Source organism: Scyliorhinus torazame, chromosome 8, assembly GCF_047496885.1.
Source record: "Scyliorhinus torazame isolate Kashiwa2021f chromosome 8, sScyTor2.1, whole genome shotgun sequence".
NCBI classification, from domain to species: Eukaryota; Metazoa; Chordata; class Chondrichthyes; order Carcharhiniformes; family Scyliorhinidae; genus Scyliorhinus; species Scyliorhinus torazame.
The window spans coordinates 58,989,302-59,008,090 of NC_092714.1; positions in this window are offsets into that span (position 1 = coordinate 58,989,302).

The window sequence follows — 18,789 nt, forward strand, 5'->3', positions numbered from 1 at the left end:
CAGTCCGTTCGCATCCCCCACCCATGTAGAGGCCTGGGGGCCATCGGGCACCCCGAGGGAGGAGGAGGTGGTGTGGTCCGTCCCGGCTCCCTCTGTAGGGGAGGTCCCGGTACACCGCGACACCTCGGACTCCCCCCCTTCCGTCCCAGGTGCATCGGGTGGGCAACGGGCAGGACAGGCTGGCAGCTCGCCATCCCAGTCGCCCGGGCCGCAGCCTGGCCCATCTAGGCCAGGACGCCCCAGGAAACGGCCGCCAAAGGGATCCAGTGTCAGAGGGCAGGAATCACAGGAGTCCACCTCCAGTTCTGCTGTACCGTCTGGGGAACCACGTAGACGTAGTCAAAGGGCCCGTAAGGCCAAACAATTAGACACTGAGTAAGTTGGCACGGGTGCAGGGCACAGATGAGTTTTAGGGGCTAGGGCACGTGCATGAACTCCTTTGGTTATTAAAGTCAATGTTACACCTACCGAAGCTGCCTTTGTGCTCTGTCCAAAGTGTGCGGGGATGTCATGTACGTTGAGCGCAAGTGTGTGTGTGAGGGGTGGTCTTACCTCAGCCCCAGGTGAGTCTGCCCCCTTCCCCCTGGGCCGCCATCAACATCCCCCGGGCAGAGGACGGGACCGTGCGCTGCAGTGTCACAGCCGCATGCAGGGATGGTCCGGGTGGATGGTGGTACTGTGGCCATGGGTCAGACATAGTCCAACGATGTAGAACCAGGAGCTCATCGCAGGGCGGGTTGTCATCATCCTCCATGGCCTGCGATAGACACGCGTCCACCCGCAACTGTGTGAGCCCGGCCCGTTGTGCCGCAGGTGGATCGGCAATGGGGGGGGGGGGGTGGTGTGCATGCGGGTGGGGTGGGTGGGGTTGGGGAGGGGGGTGAGGGTGCTGGGTGGGTGGATGGGTGCGGGGTGTGGGTGGTCGGCTGTTGCCATGGTGTGCGGTCTGTGGCCATACTACCCGATTCCCACGCCCATCTAGTCAGTGAAGCGGGCGTCTATCCGTCTGTCCTGTGCCCGCTGGGCCAGCCGGTAACGGTGGACAGCCACCCGCCTGTGTCTACCCCGTCTGCCCTGACCATTGCCCCCATCCCCCTCATCTGGGGAGGACTGGGCCTCTTCCTGCTGCTCCTCCACTCCGCCCCTCCTCTGCCTGCGGCACATCGCCCCTCTGCTGGGCTATGTTGTGCAGGACGCAGCACACCACAATGATGCCGACCCTATCTGACCGATACTGGAGGGCGCCCCTAGAGAGGTCCAGGCACCTGAAACGCATCTTCAGCACACCAAAGCACCTCTCGATCACTCCCCTTGTCGCTACATGGGCATCATTGTAGCGGTTCTCCGCCTCATTGCGTGGCCTCCGTATAGGCGTCATCAGCCACGATCGCAATGGGTAGCCCCTGTCGCCCAGCAACCAGTCCCTCAGCCAGGGATGGCGTCCCTCGTACATGCCGGGGATGGATGACTGCGACAACACAAATGAGTCGTGTACACTGCCTGGGTGACGGGCGCAGACGTGCAGGATCATCATGCGGTGGTCGCAGACCACCTGTACGTTCATTGAATAGGTCCCCTTTCTATTAGTGAACACGGCCCTGTTATCTGCAGGTGGCCGCATGGCGACGTGCATCCCATCGATCGCGCCCTGGACCATGGGGAACCCGGCCACGGCAGAGAAGCCCACAGCCCGGGCATCTTGGCTGGCCCGGTCCATGGGGAAGCGGATGTAGCGGTGCGCCATGGCATATAGGGCATCTGTCACTGCCCGGATGCACCGGTGCACCGATGTCTGCGATATGCCGGACAGGTCCCCACTCGGTGCCTGGAATGACCCCGTTGCATAAACGTTCAGGGCCACCGTAACCTTGACGGACACGGGGAGAGGGTGTCCCCCACCAGTGCCACGCGGTGACAGGTGTGCCAGCAGGTGGCAGATGTGTGCCACGGTTTCCCGGCTCATCCGGAGTCTCCTCCTGCATTCCCGGTCCGTGAGGTCCTGGTATGACTGCCGGGGCCGGTACACACGGGGCGCGCTCGGGTGCCTTCGTTGCCGTGGGGCCGCAACGTCCTCCTCCCCCTCCTCGTCCTGTCGGTCAGGTGTCCCTCCAGCCTGGGCGGCTGCCACCTGCCCCTCTGCGGCAGCCTGCGCCGCCTCTCTGGCACGCTCCTCCTCCTCCTCATCCAGGGCAACATAGACATGAGCGGCTGCCACCACGGCGGCCAACATCGCTGGATGATCTGAAAACATGACGGCCTGGTGGGGGGGAGGGGAACAACGACATGTCATCATTGCCCATATCCCCTCCTCCCCCCAGCCAGGTGGCATGGACCGCATGGGTCCAACTGTTGGAGGCTAGCACCTGGCCAGGTGGACCAACTCACTTGCCCTCCCATCCCCCTCCTCAGCACGGACCCCCCCCCAGCCTCCACCCCAGCACGGACCCCCCCCAACCTCCACTCCAGCACGGACCCCCCCCAACCTCCACCCCAGCACGGACCCCCCCCCCAACCTCCACCCCGGCACGGACCCCCCCCCCCAACCTCCACCCCACCACGGACCCCCCGCCCCAACATCCACCCCAGCACGGACCCCCCCCCAACCCCCAACCTCCACCCCAGCACGGACCCCCCGCCCCAACCTCCACCCCAGCACGGACCCCCAACCCCCAACCTCTACCCCGGCACGGACCTCCCCCAACCTCCACCCCAGCACGGACCCCCCCAACCTCCACCCCAGCACGGACCCCCCCCAACCTCCACCCCGGCACGGACCCGCCCCAACCTCCACCCCGGCACGGCACGGACCCCCCCCCCCAACCTCCACCCCAGCATGGACCCCCCCCCCCCAACCTCCACCCCAGCACGGACCCCCCCCAACTCCCAACCTCCACCCCGGCATAGACCTCCCCCAACCTCCACCCCGGCACGGACCCCCCCCAACCCCCAACCTCCACCCCAGCACGGACCCCCCCCCCCAACCTCCACCCCAGCACGGACCCCCCCCAACCCCCAACCTCCACCCCGGCATAGACCTCCCCCAACCTCCACCCCGGCACGGACCCCCCCCAACCTCCACCCCAGCACGGACCCCCCCCCAACCTCCACCCCGGCACGGACCCCCCCCCACCTCCACCCCGGCACGGCAAGGACCCCCCCCAACCTCCACCCCAGCACGGACCCCCCCCCAACCTCCAGCCCAGCACGGACCCCCCCCCAACCTCCACCCCAGCATGGACCCCCCCCAACCTCCACCCCAGCACGGACCCCCCCCCAACCTCCACTCCAGCACGGACCCCCCCCAACCTCCACCCCAGCACGGACCCCCCCCCCAACCTCCACCCCGGCACGGACCCCCCCCCCCAACCTCCACCCCACCACGGACCCCCCGCCCCAACATCCACCCCAGCACGGACCCCCCCCCCCCAACCCCCAACCTCCACCCCAGCACGGACCCCCCGCCCCAACCTCCACCCCAGCACGGACCCCCAACCCCCAACCTCTACCCCGGCACGGACCTCCCCCAACCTCCACCCCGGCACGGACCCCCCCCAACCTCCACCCCAGCACGGACCCCCCCCAACCTCCACCCCGGCACGGACCCGCCCCAACCTCCACCCCGGCACGGCACGGACCCCCCCCAACCTCCACCCCAGCACGGACCCCCCCCAACCTCCAGCCCAGCACGGACCCCCCCCAACCCCCAACCTCCACCCCGGCACGGCACGGACCCCCCCCCAACCTCCACCCCAGCATGGACCCCCCCCCCAACCTCCACCCCAGCACGGACCCCCCCCAACCCCCAACCTCCACCCCGGCATAGACCTCCCCCAACCTCCACCCCGGCACGGACCCCCCCCAACCCCCAACCTCCACCCCAGCACGGACCCCCCCCCAACCTCCACCCCAGCACGGACCCCCCCCAACCCCCAACCTCCACCCCGGCATAGACCTCCCCCAACCTCCACCCCGGCACGGACCCCCCCCAACCTCCACCCCAGCACGGACCCCCCCCCAACCTCCACCCCGGCACGGACCCCCCCCCCACCTCCACCCCGGCACGGCACGGACCCCCCCCAACCTCCACCCCAGCACGGACCCCCCCCCAACCTCCAGCCCAGCACGGACCCCCCCCCAACCTCCACCCCAGCATGGACCCCCCCCAACCTCCACCCCAGCACGGACCCCCCCCCCAACCCCCAACATCCACCCCAGCACGGACCCCCCCCCAACCTCCACCCCAGCACGGACCCCCCCCCCAACCCCCAACCTCCACCCCGGCACGGACCCCCCCCCCCAACCTCCACCCCGGCACGGACCCCCTCCCGGCACTCCCCCGGAGCCCAGCCTACTCTAACCACCCCCCCCCCCGCCGCACACACACACACACAACCCGAGACACACCTCTCCTCACGCAATCAGACTGCGGCCACGCCATTGCCTGCCCAGAGCCAACCCCCAGGCCGTCACTCACCTCCACGCTGGTCGGCGTGAGCCTGGAGCACCGGGTCACGCCGATGAAAAGGAGGTTTGATTCACGTCGACGTGAACGGTCATCACGTCGACGGGACTTCGGCCCATCCGGAAGGGAGAATATCGGCAGGCCGAAAATCGGCTGCCTTGCGCAGACCCGTGACATTCTCCGACGTCAGCGGCGCCATTAACGCCCCGCCGACTTTTCTCCCTTCGGAGACTTCGGCAACTGGCGGGGGCGGGATTCACGGCGGCCAACGGCCATTCTCCGACCCTCTGGGGGGTCGGAGAATGACGCCCAACATCTGCAAATCCCTGCCAGAATTCCCTCAGTTTCGGAAATGCCCAAAACATATGAAGATGGTTGGCCGGGCTACCCCCACACCGCCCACATCTGTCCTCCACCTCCTCGAAGAACCTACTCATCCGAGCTACCGTTATGTGGGCCCTGTGGACTACCTTGAACTGAATCAAGCTGAGTCTAGCACAGGACGAGGATGCATTTACCCTTTTCAAGGCTTTTTCCCACAGTTCAGTTTCCAGCTCCCCTCCCAACTCCTCTTCCCACTTCCTCTTCACCTCTCTGATCGGGGCCCCTTCCCACTCTAACAATTCCCTCGAAATGTCCGAAACCTTCCCAACTCCAACCCCTGTTTTTGACAGCACTTTATCCTGTAGTCCCCTCAGGGATCCCTTCAGAATTTGTGTTGTCCTCGGGTGACTCAACCAGACAATCCTGAAGCCACAGCTCTATAGAAATATAAATCGTTGTTCTTAATATTGATAAAGAGGACACATCTAAAATCCTTAAGTTAACTGAGCTGCTGTATATTTCAAACATTTTATGTTTTTTGTAACGACCAATTCCCAGAAATTTCAGTTCTTTTGTTTTTATTGCCCTGCTCTCCGGTGCCTCTTTCATAGAGAAGGAAACTTGCTGGTTTCTTTCTGGCTATCGATTTTCAGTGTTCGTTCTTGCCGAATGGAAGAGCCCTCTTCTTTTGATGGTCATAGCTAACATCAAAATTATCCTTTTTCTTTGAAATGTATTGTTCATGTTCTAGTACATTGTGGACTTTCAGTCAATACTTTATTTTTTTAAAGACGCAAAATGCTACCAAAAGATGGCTGCCCGAAGATCACCTAGCTTCTCTTGTGGATTTAAACACTCACCTGTCTCAAGAGGGGAAATAATGGGAGCTTTCCAGACTGTCGTTGGTTCAATGACTATTCCAGAAACTAATTCAAAAGGGTAATTTCAGAATGAAGGCGTCCTTCAGATACAAAAGCATTGGGCTGGATTCTCAGTTTCTACAGCTATGTGTCGGCTGAAATGGTGAATTCACGGGTGTTTTACAATGCCAGAATCGGCGCCGAAGCCTCACGGATCTCAGCCGGGTGTGGTGCTGCTGGACACAGTCCGCGGCGACCACACCGGGTTTCAAACTGCTCAGACCACAGGTCAACCGTGCGGTCGGGAACTCGACCCAGAGGGGCGGGGCACCGTGGGAGGGCCTTCCAAGGATGGGCCAACGGCGTTTCAATGGCGTGCGGCACGCGACACTATTATGCCACTTCTGAGGGGGCGGAACATGGCTGACCGCCGTCAAACCAGCGCCGGCCCCGATTTGGGTGTCGGAATGGATTCTCCGCCCGATCGCCGATTACGATATCAGCTTCGGACAACAGAGAATCCCCCCACTAACTGTCTCAAACCTAAAAGGTGTGAAGTGCATTATTTGCCTAAACAGCCACCTTATTCAAAAAAGGACTTTGGGCTTATGGTCACATGGTAAGGCAGCCAGGTCTGTTTCCTGTCATTCTGTCACCCGTCGAACCAGCTGCATATCAAATAAGCAGCTAAAGTAATAGACAAACATACCTCGAAGGTGGAGAAGGACTCTGCACAACTATTCCAATTCAAGTTAATCTCAGAACCAACGTCCTGGAAAGTAGACCACAAGAGGCTTTGCGGTTTACTGAAAATCCTCCGCTTCACTTATAGTGCTTTAGATCAGTGACTTTCAAAGTCGGGGGCGCGACCTGCGGGTGGGGCGTGGGCGTGTGTCGGGAGGGCCGCAGAGTCGTCCATCGCGGCGCTCCTGATTGAGCAAATTCGCGCGCAACAGCCGCAGCAGCCGGCTTTTAACTATGCTGGCTGCGAGCGGCCTTTTAACATATAACAACATGCGGCCGCACTGCACGTGCAGGCCCACTCACTGGTGCACATGCGCAGAGTTTTGCGCATGTGCAGTGCGGCCACATTTTTAAAATATGCTAAAAAGGCCGCTCACAGCCAACATAGTTAAAAGCCGGCTGCTGCTCACTCTGCCCGGTTCGGAAGTGCTCGGTTCTTCTGAACGAAGCTAAGGCCGAGTTTCCCCCGGCAACGAGCACCATCGGACCCACCCGCAGAGATCCAGCGCCATGGCCTCCACCTCGGAACTCGCCTGTATCTACAGCGCGCTCATCCTGCACGACGACGAGGTCACTGTCACCGAAGACAAACTCAATGCCCTGTATAAAACAGCTGGTGTACCATTGAGCTTTTCTGGCTTAGTCTGTTTGCCAAGGCATTGGCTAATATTGACGTCAATAGTCTGATCTGCAACATTGGTGCTGGTAGCAGTGCCCCAGTTGCTGCAGCAGTTTCCATCGCTGACCCTGTTGCTGCTGAAGAGAAAAAGGAAGAGAAGAAACAGGAAGAATGGAAGAGTCTGACGATGACATGGGCTTTGGTTTCTTTGATTAAACGTGCCGTGCAGCAACATTGTTACAATTTACAAAAAATAAATAAAAATTGAATAGAAAAGCCAGCTGCTGCGGCTGAAGACCGCAAATTTGCGCAATCGGAGACGCAGATTTTAAAATTCTATGTAATCTTCCTGCCTGAGAGCAGGTCACGGCCCCCGAACGTCGCCATCACGTGTTTTGGGCATGATTGCGATTCCTCCATTTTGTCAGCAGCAAACAAGGTAAGAGAAAATGGTGGGTCGCGAAGGTCGGCCGGCGTGAGTTGCGAAGGTCAGCCGGCGTGGGTCGCGAAGGTCGGCCGGCGTGGGTCCTGAAGGTTGGCCAGTTGGTAAAGGTGGGTCCCCGGAAAAAAAGTTTGAAAAGCACTGCTTTAGAGGAAACATAGACTCACCTAAGAAAAGGTCTGCCGTGAAGGAGAGACTGAGACAATCCTGCATTGTAATTGTATTGTTTTTCCCTCATCTGTATTTAATCATTGTGTGTGTGAGTGATGGTGGGGATGAATCCAGTGAGTGGGATGTCAAGTTTTAAACATCTGGGGCATGTGTGTGACAATAAATAACTTTCCTTACTTTTAAATTCACAAAATTCTTGCTGCTGGAATTATTTAAATTGTGACAATCATTATGAGGGCAAGAAATCACAGATTCTTCACATACAACACGCACTGATCGTGGGAAGTAAAAATATCCTTAAATTCAGTCCGTGACAGTATTTAGAATGTTTTGTCCATAACGTTGGGTAATATTTTCCCAAAGTGTCAGGTTCAGACTGAAAACCAATGTGTATCGCTCCAGATGCACAAATGAGTTTTCACTGCAGATGTTCTGGCACACACTGCATGCGGAATCTGGGGCATGGTTTGTACCGCCTGTCTGGCGGGGTTGGGCCTGCGAGAGTCGGCAAGGCCAGTCCCACAGAGATTGAGCGCACCCTGATCTGTGCGAAAAATAAACTCCCCCCACACCCCCCACATTCCCCAACTACACAGGGACCAGGGCACCATCCCCACCATGCACCACCCCACCACGCACCCCCCCCCCCCCCACCATCCGTGCACAACCGCCCAACACGTACACTCCACTCCCTCCCCCCACACCAAATACATACCACCCTCCCCCACCACGCAAGCAACAGGGCACCCTCCCAAACAAGCATCATGCACCTCCCTGCCACCTTCATACAAGCATCAGGGCACCGCCCCCACCATTCACAGCATCTCCCCCCACCACACCACACCCCCATAACACAGGCTTCTGGGCAGCTCCCCCCCCCCCAAGCAATCATTATGGCACCCCGCCAAACACGCACATTCCCCACCACACACAACCCCTCACCACGCACACCATCCCATAACATGCATATCACACACCACACACACACACACACACACCACACACATACCACTCCCCCACCACACACACACATACCCACCCTGCACACACCCACACCACACATATCCCCACCACACACACACCCTCACCACACATATTCTCACCACACCCACCCCCACCATGCACACCCCCACCACACACCCCCCCCCATCACCACACATATCCGCCACCACAAACATACCACCCCCCACCACACACATTCCCACCACACACACCCCACCACCTCCCTATCACCACATATATCCCCCACCACACACACACACCACCATGCCCCCTACCACACACCCCCACCACACACACCCCAACCACACATACCCCCCACCACACACACCGCCATGCACACCTCTCCCCACCACCCCCACAACAAACACACCACCCCCACCACATACACAACCCCCACTACAGACATACACACACACCCACACACACACGCCCCACCACACCCCCACCACACACACACCCACCACACACACCACCCCCACCACACACACCACCCCCACCACACACACACCACCCTACCACACACACACACACCACACACACCACCCCCACCACACACACACACCCACCACACACACCACCCCCACCACACACACACACACACACCAACCCCACCACACACACACACCCCACCACCACACACACACCCCACCACCACACCCCCACCACCCCCACACACACCACCCCCACCACACACACACCACCCCCACCACACACACCACCCCCACCACACACACCACCCCCACCACACCCACACCACCCCACCACACACCCACGCACACACACACCACACACACCACCCCCACCACACACACACACACACACACACACACCACACACACCACCCCCACCACACACACACACACACACACACCACCCCCACCACACACACACACCCACCACACACACACCCACCACACACACCACCCCCACCACACACACCACCCCCACCACACACACACACACACCCACCACACACACACACACACACCCACCACACACACACCCCCCACCACACACACACTCCCCCACCACACACACACTCCCCCACCACACACACACTCCCCCACCACACACACACTCCCCCACCACACACACACTCCCCCACCACACACACACTCCCCCACCACACACACACTCCCCCACCACACACACTCCCCCACCACACACACACACACCCCACCACCACACACACACCACCCCCACCACACACACACACACACACACACACACACACACACACCACCCCCACCACACACACACACACCACACACACCACCTCACCACACACACACTCACACACACCCACCACACACACCCCCCTCCACCACACACACCCCCACCACCACACACACCCCCACCACCACACACACTCCCCCACCACACACACACTCCCCCCCACAACACACACACTCCCCCACCACACACACACTCCCCCACCACACACACACTCCCCCACCACACACACACTCCCCCACCACACACACACTCCCCCACCACACACACACACACCCACTACACACACACCCCCACCACACACATCCCCACCACACACATCCCACCAAACACACCCCACATCCCACCACACACACCCCCACCACCCCCACCCCCCCACACACACCCCCACCACACATATCCCCACCACACACAAACCCGCACCATGCACACCCCCCACCACACACACACACACCACCCCCACCACACACACACACCACCCCCACCACACACACACACCTCCCACCACACACACCACCCCCACCACACACACACACACACCACCCCACCACACACACACACACACACACACACACACACACACACACACCCACCGCACACACACACACCCACCCCACCCCCGCCATCTCCCCCCACCACACACACCCCCACCACACACCCCCACCACACATGTCCCCACCACACACACCCGCACCATGCACACCCCCCACCACACACACACACACCACCCCCACCACACACACACCCCCACAACCCCCCCACCACACACACACACACCCACCACACCCCCACCACACATACACACACACCATCTCCCCACCAGACACACCCCCCCACCACACACACACACACCCACCACACATATCCCCACCACACACACCCACACCATGCACACCCCCCACCACACACACACACCACCCCAACCACACACACACCCCCACAACCCCCCCACCACACACACACACACCCACCACACCCCCACCACACATACACACACACCACCTCCCCACCAGACACACACCCCCACCACACACACACCACCCCCACCACACACACACACCCCCACCGCACCGCCCACCACACCCACACACCCCCACCACACACCCCCACCACACACACCACCCTCACCACACCCCCACACCCCCGCCACACACACACGCCCACCACACCCCCACCACACACAAACCCCCGCCCACCCCCCCCCCCCACCACACCCCCGCCACACACAACCCCCCCCCACCAACCCCCAGCCTGGCTCGACCCGGACCCCCACCACCTTCGAAATCACCTTTGCCACCCCCACCCAGAACCCCTGCAGTGCCGGACATGACCAAAACATGTGGGTGTGGTTTGCTGGGCTTCTCGAGCATCTCCCACACCTATCCTCTACCCCGAAAAATTTACTGAGCCTTGCTCCGGTCATATGCGCCCTGTGTAAAACCTTGAATTGTATCAGGCTTAGCCTGGCGCACGAGGACGACGAGTTTACCCTACGTAGGGCACCAGCCCACAGCCCCTCCTCAATCTCTTCCCCCAGCTCTTCTTCCCATTTCCCCTTCAGCTCATCCACCATGATCTCCCCCTCGTCCCTCATTTCACTGTATATATCTGACACCCTACCATCCCCCACCCATGTCCCTGAGATCACTCTGTCCTGAATCTCCTGCGTCGGGAGCTGCGGGAATTCCCTCACCTGTTGCCTCGCAAAAGCCCTCAGTTGCATGTATTGAAATTCATTCCCTTGGGGCAACCCATATTTTTCCGTCAGCGCTCCCAGACTCGCAAACATCCCGTCTACGAACAGATCTCTCAGTTGCACAACCCCAGCTCTCTGCCATGCTCCAAATCCCCCATCCATTCTCCCCGGGACAAACCTATGGTTATTTCTTATCGGGGACCACACCGAGGCTCCCGTCCTTCCCCTATGTCGTCTCCACTGCCCCAAATTTTTAGTGTTGCCACCACCACTGGACTTGTGGTGTATTTCTTCGGGGAGAACGGCAACGGCGCCGTCACCATTGCTTGTAGGCTGGTTCCCTTGCAGGACGCCATCTCCAATCTCTTCCACGACGCTCCCTCCCCTTCTCCCATCCACTTACACACCATTGAGATATTGGCGGCCCAGTAGTATTCACTTAGGCTCGGTAGTGCCAGCACCCCCCTATCCCTGCTACGCTGCAAGAACCCCCTCCTCACTCTCGGGGTCTTCCCGGCCCACACAAAACTCATGACACTTTTCTCAATTGTCTTGAAAAAAGCCTTCGTGACCATCACCGGAAGGCACTGAAACACAAAGAGGAATCTCAGGAGGACTACCATTTTGACCGCCTGCACCCTACCCACCAGTGACAGGGGCACCATGTCCCATCTCTTAAAATCCTCCTCCATCTGTTCCACCAATCTTGTTAAATTAAGCCTATGTAAGGTTCCCCAACTCCTGGCTATCTGAATCCCTAAGTACCGGAAATCTCTTGTTAACTTCCTCAGCGTTAAGTCATCTATTCCCCTGCTCTGCTCCCCCGGATGCACCACAAACAACTCACTCTTCCCCATATTCAATTTGTACCCCGAAAATTCCCCAAACTCCCTGAGTGTCTGCATTATCTCAGGCATCCCCTCCACTGGGTCCGCAACATACAGCAATAAATCATCTGCATACAAGGATACCCGGTGTTCTTCTCCTCCCCCGAGTACTCCCCTCCACTTCCTGGAGCCCCTCAGTGCTATGGCCAGGGGCTCAATCGCCAATGCAAACAGTAACGGAGACAGGGGACACCCCTGCCTCGTCCCTCAATGAAGACGGAAGTAATCAGACCTCTGTCTGTTCGCACCCCCACCATTCGCACCACGCACCCCTGCAGCACACAGTCTCCACCACCATACACACCCCCCACCATGCACACACCCCCACCATGCACACCCCCCACACCATGCACACTCCACACCACACACAACCCCCACACCACACACGCCCCTGCCCACCATGCACACCCTCTACCATGCACCACTGTCCCACCACGCATCCTCCCACCATGCACACACCACCACCGCCACACACGCTCCTCAAAACACATCATCCCACCCACCAGCCCTCATGCAAGCAAGAGGGCAACTCCCCACCTCACAAGCATCATGACACACACCCCCATACAGGCATCAAGGCATCCCTCCACCACACATGCATTGAGGAGAGCCCCCGCCCAGGCATTGGGGAACATGCCCCCCCCTCACAGGCATCAGGAAGTGCTCCCTCACACCCCTGCCTCCCCCACATGCATCACCCCCATCTCTCCCCAATTGGGCTCCCCAGAGGGCCTACCCCTGGAGCTTCCCACTTGCAGGTTGGCGCTGCCAGATTGGTACTGCCAGGTCGACACTGCCAGGTGGCAGTTCCAGGCTGCCAGGGGGCAGTGCTAGGGCACTGCCTGGGCACATCCGTCACCACCCGGGGTCTGTACTTACCTCTGCAACCCTGGCATGATCATTATGACTTTGTTTTTGAAAACCAGCAGTGAATCACGCCGGCATGCAATCACACTGGCTGAGTGGGGCAATACATTGAGGGTTGAGTGGAGCCGCTAATAAGATTAAAATATATTACAATTTATACTTGCGCCCATCCTGGCTGTGAACCTGATCACGTCATCGGAAGGGGGTTGGGAAGATCGCGTTCAGAAAATTCACTGGCGCAAATCCCGGTTTTGGCCTCTCACGAGATTTAGCAGCCAATACGGGATTTGCACCTGTGGCTAGTGCGGCCATTAAACCATGGCCATTGTATTTGTAACACAAAATAAGACAATAGGCATGGAAGGAATTATAATAGAGTATTCAATATTTATGCCTTCTAGATGGAGCAAAAATTCGGTCTAATGAAAAAAATCACTTTAGTAGCAAATTAAAACTTGTTTTAACCAGTCAGCCAATGCCTGCGCCTGGGACGAGGCACTAGCTGGGATGTCAAACTGACACATGCCCCCTGTGACACTGGCATACATTGGTGCAGCAGAATCTGTGCTGCAAGTCCCTTTCAAGCATGAGCTGTCTATAAAAAGATCAAAAATAAACTCAGTAAAAATATCAAAGGAATTTGAAAGAAAACTTATATAATACAAGCTGTTCTTTCTCATGAAAGGCAGAGATCAGTTCACTCAATGTTATATGGACTAAATGAACAAGCAGGTACTTACAGTATGAAGATGGGATAATCGCATTGCTTTCTAAATAGCAGAATTTCTGCTGTGAGGACATTTCTTGGCCATTGTTTTGTGGATGGGGACATTTGCCCATATTTCCACTTCCTAACATCCCAATTGTGCATATTTAAGAGGTATTACAGAGATTAAAATTGGGCAAACGTTTGTGCAATTTTCTTGTTTTCTCCCCCATTCACATTTCACCTGATAGGTCTTTCTGTTTGCCCTCTTAGTGTCTTAGAGCATGTGATGAACTTCTGACCACAAATCCGCACTGTAAAAGACTGTCTATTTCTACTTCTAATACTGTCCTGGCTCAACACATCTGTTGCTGAACTCTTCCATCCACGTCTTTGTTACCTCTAGACTTTACTATTCTAATGCACTCTGACCTATCCCCTACATTCTGCCCTCCATAAATTTGGGATCATCCAAAAATCTGCAGATCATCCAGAAATCCACGTTCAACTCTCATCGGCTCGAATCTTTCAGGAACAGCAATCTCCATCAGTTTGCCCATCTGCTCCGACTTTCCTGCGCCTGCTCTGCATTTCTGGTTGCAACCTCCCACCCCGGCATCTCCAGAAATGCGAAGTGTACCTGAAATCTAACAGCTTCTTCGTAGCGCTGGATCATCAGGGAGGAAGTTAAAACACACCTTTTTACAGCACCAGCTGATAAGTGTAGACTGTCTGTCATAACCCCCTCGAGACCCAGGGGGAAACTATTATTGGTCTCCCCGTGGGGGTTGTCAAGACGAGCTTCCCTGGGAGTGGGCAGAGACCCACTCAGCTGCAGCTCGTAAAACCGAGCATAAAAGCCGGCTCGAGCAGGGACCAGCGGGTTGGTTGTCCCAACGGGGACTGTGATGTATAAATAGTTACTGCCGTGGACAGACATTATGTTTAGTTAAAATAAATCTTGTGATTCCTACCTCTCGTTTTCTTGTTCATTAAACTATCACAATGAAAAGCTGAGACATTTAAACAGCTTTATAGTATGAAAGCGCGTGAGTGAATGTACAGGTTAGTAAGGGAGTAGGGTAGGTGAGGGGAGTGGTTCAGGGGGTAGGGTCAGATTGAGTCAGGGTGGTCAGGTCAGATCAGGTACAGTCAGGTGTTAGTTAAGGGTCAGGGGTTAGTTAAGGGTCAGGGGTCGGGTGGTGCGATTGGTGACGGTCGAGGGTGTGGTAAACCACTGTGTTCTGATATTAGAGGTTGAACCTGCACTACAGGTTCACCTGGGCCCCTGCATGCTAGCTCCGCCCAGGAAGGGGAGTCAGAGTTGTCAGTTACCTAACTGAGGAGTTAAACTAGGATTTATCTGCCTAACATTTCCTGGGTCACTATGCGGGTATCCAAGTTGGAACTGTCCAAAGTCTCTGACTCTACATTTTTTGAGGATCCCGGGAAGCAGGGAATTGCTCATTTGAAGTTCAAATTTCCTGGGCAATTCCCATGGGGTAAGCATGAGGTGTCCCGGTGGGGAGTATCCGAGACCGGATGATCGGGATCAGCAAGTCCAGTTCAGCTGTTACCTCTGTGCCACTGACATATATCAGCCCCCAGTTAAGGAACACTTTCATTTTAAAATGTTCATCCTTGTTTGCAAATGGCTCTAGCATGCCTAACTCTGTAACCTCTGTCGTGTTAGGTACACTGGTCGAACACTGGCTGCAACTGGATGCAGCTTAGATCAGAAAGATACTCCAGACGTTAGTTCAATCAGGTTTATTGAACTAATAGCACAGTTAGTAGAGTTCTCTGTGAATTTGATTCTCTGCTAACTTAAGTGTGGTTACTCTGTCCGACTGAACCAGACTAGCTCTTAGCCACGTGGTGGAGGTGTGAGATTGTAACAACACCCTTGACTGACTCTCTAGATGTTCATCAGTGGAAAGAGGTGGTGTGAGTGCCTCGTGTCTTTTATCGTCAGATCCCACCCCTGAGTGTCCTGCCTGCTTATTGGTCATGTCCTGTTCTCTGTGTCCATTAGCTGCTTGTCTGTATATCATTATGTGTGTGTCTGCATATCATGATAATCTCCTCTGGTTGTACAACCCTCCAAGATATCTGCACTTCTCGAATTGCAGGACACTGAATCAGCTTTACGGTATTGTAACCCTATCTCTGACCCATGTTCCTCTGAAGCAAGGGTTGCCTGCAGACAGACTGGGCTAAATTATATTTTTACAAGAACGATGCACTGTTATTCCTACAAGTACCAGTGGGTGGCGCATGAGTAACAGTTGCTTGGTGCTGCTCAGGTGAGCCAGTTTTACTTTGCGATCATGAAGATAGCAACACATCACCAGAGAATAAGAGAAACTGGCCCTCAAATCTACAGCCTTTTTGGTCTACTACTTTGGCAGGTGCCCACCACTTCTTGTGTTTGGTCCCTTATAGAACAAAGAACAAAGAAATGTACAGCACAGGAACAGGCCCTTCGGCCCTCCAAGCCCGTGTCGACCAGGCTGCCCGACTAAACTACAATCTTCTACACTTCCTGGGTCCGTATCTCTCTATTGACATCCTATTCATGTATTTGTCAAGATGCCCCTTAAATGTCACTATCGTCCCTGACAATATCCGCGTCCATCTTCGGGATGATGGCTGGTCTGCAACCGCTGTTGTCCTTCGGCAGGTGGCCTCCTGGTCGTTCCTGGTTCGTCTACCAGATGGCTCTATTCTGCGCCGCAATCGACGCGCCCTTCGTCTCGTTCCACGCGCGCCACGTGATCCATCAGTGTCACCTCGCCCTCCTGCTGACCCTGCCACGGACTATGCAGAGCTCCCTGTCACTCTGCCTCCCCCTGATTTTGACGCAGTCCAGCCCGCTCCTGAACCGACGGCTCTCGACCTACCCTTGAGGCGGTCAACCAGAATTCGTCGCCCACCTCAGAGACTAGATTTATGAACTTTTTGAATTTATGGACTCTCTGAATTGTTTTGTTGCTTTGTTTGATCGTTTCCCTAGTTTGTATATAGTGTTGATCTCGTTACTCTTGTTGCATACTGCTTCTCTGCACCAGGCATCTTCCCATGTAAATAGCTTAGTTCTCATGTACGTAGTCCTGTAAATATGTCTTCGCACCCCACACGTAGTTAGGAACATTCTCACCACACATTATTTATTGCCACACACATACATTTTTTTATAAAAGGGGGGATGTCATAATATACACCAGTATATCATGGTGCAGACACACACACTGATGGACACACAGCGGGACTAATCAACACACACAACACCGCAGCCAATCACCAGTTAGAGCACACTCACTATATAGACAGAGGGCATCAGAGTTCCTGCTCATTCGGGATGCAGCCTCTCAGAAGGACAGAGCTTACAGCTTACAGCACAGATCTTCACCATATGCTGAGTGCATAGACTGGTTAGGACAGGCATAGGTCTTCAGTTTAATCTAACATCGTGTTAACCCACAGTGAAAGTATGTTCAACAGTTTCTAACTTAATAAAATAGTGTTGTGTTATTTTAAGTGTTGGTGGCCTGTATGTGTTCCACGGATCCAGAGCACCCAACACATCAGGAGGCAGACCATGGGTGCTATGCGGAGGGCATGGCATTGCCTGGAGATGGGTCTTTTGTTTGGGGTGGTACTCTTGGTGGGCTGTGAGGTGAGCACTGCTGCTCCTCCTAGCCCATAAGCAGTGTTGTTGCACAAAGGAGTCTTCGGGCTGGATTTTACGCTCGCCTGTCAGGAGACATGCAAAAATAGGAGGAGTGCCCAGCCCACCACCATCCCCACCCATCCCTGAGCTGTCCCCATAATACATTAGGTGAGCAGGAGGCAAAATCAGCAGCCTGTCCGCCATATGTAAATAAAGAGTTAAAGATCAATTGATCTGGAGAGCCATGTTGAAAAAAGAAGGGAAAGAAAGGGGCGGGGGGATGTCCCACTCCACCCTCACTTTGTTTAGCCCACCACAGCACTTTGTGTCTTTCTTTCCAGGGTGAGGGGTAAAATCCAGCCCTTCACCTCCTGTCGTCTGCCTTGTTTCCTGCGACCAGAGTTGAAACTGTAACATTGAAAAACATATCCTCTTTAAAATATTTAGTGAGCAACTGTCCTTGGAGTAGTTGGTTGCCAGCACCCTCCATTCTTCCCCCCACCTGCCCCTTCTCCATCCAGGATCCATTAACATCAAAAGCGGGCAGGTGAATAAAAAAAATAGAAATTAGGAGCAGGAATAGGCCTGTCGAGCCTGCTACACTATTTGATAAGATCATGGCTGATCTGATTGTGGCTTCCCCACTACTCGCCTGTCAACTCCCTATAACCTTCTGGCTCCTTGTCATTCAAAAATCTATCTAACTCAGCTCTAAAAATATTCAATCATCCGATTCCACATCTGAAATGGGAGATCCCTTATTTTTAAACTGTGTTCCCTCATGCTAGTCTCGCGTCAAAGGCGAAACATCGGGCAGGATTCTCCGATCCCCCAGCTGCCTGTTTCTCGGCCCTACGCTGTTTGCAGGCAAGATGCTGTCCTCCCACTGCTCGTCAATGAGGTTTTGCATTGAAACCACCCAGAAATGCTGCGAAACCCGTTGGCGGGGGTGCACTTCCAGCGGGAAAAGTGAATCCCAATGACCAGAAAGTTCTGGCCATTATTTCAGCAATTAACCCATTAAATCACCTCAGGATCTTATGTGTTTCAATAAGGTCACCTCTCAATCTTCAAAACCCCATCAGGTCCAACCTTTCCTCATA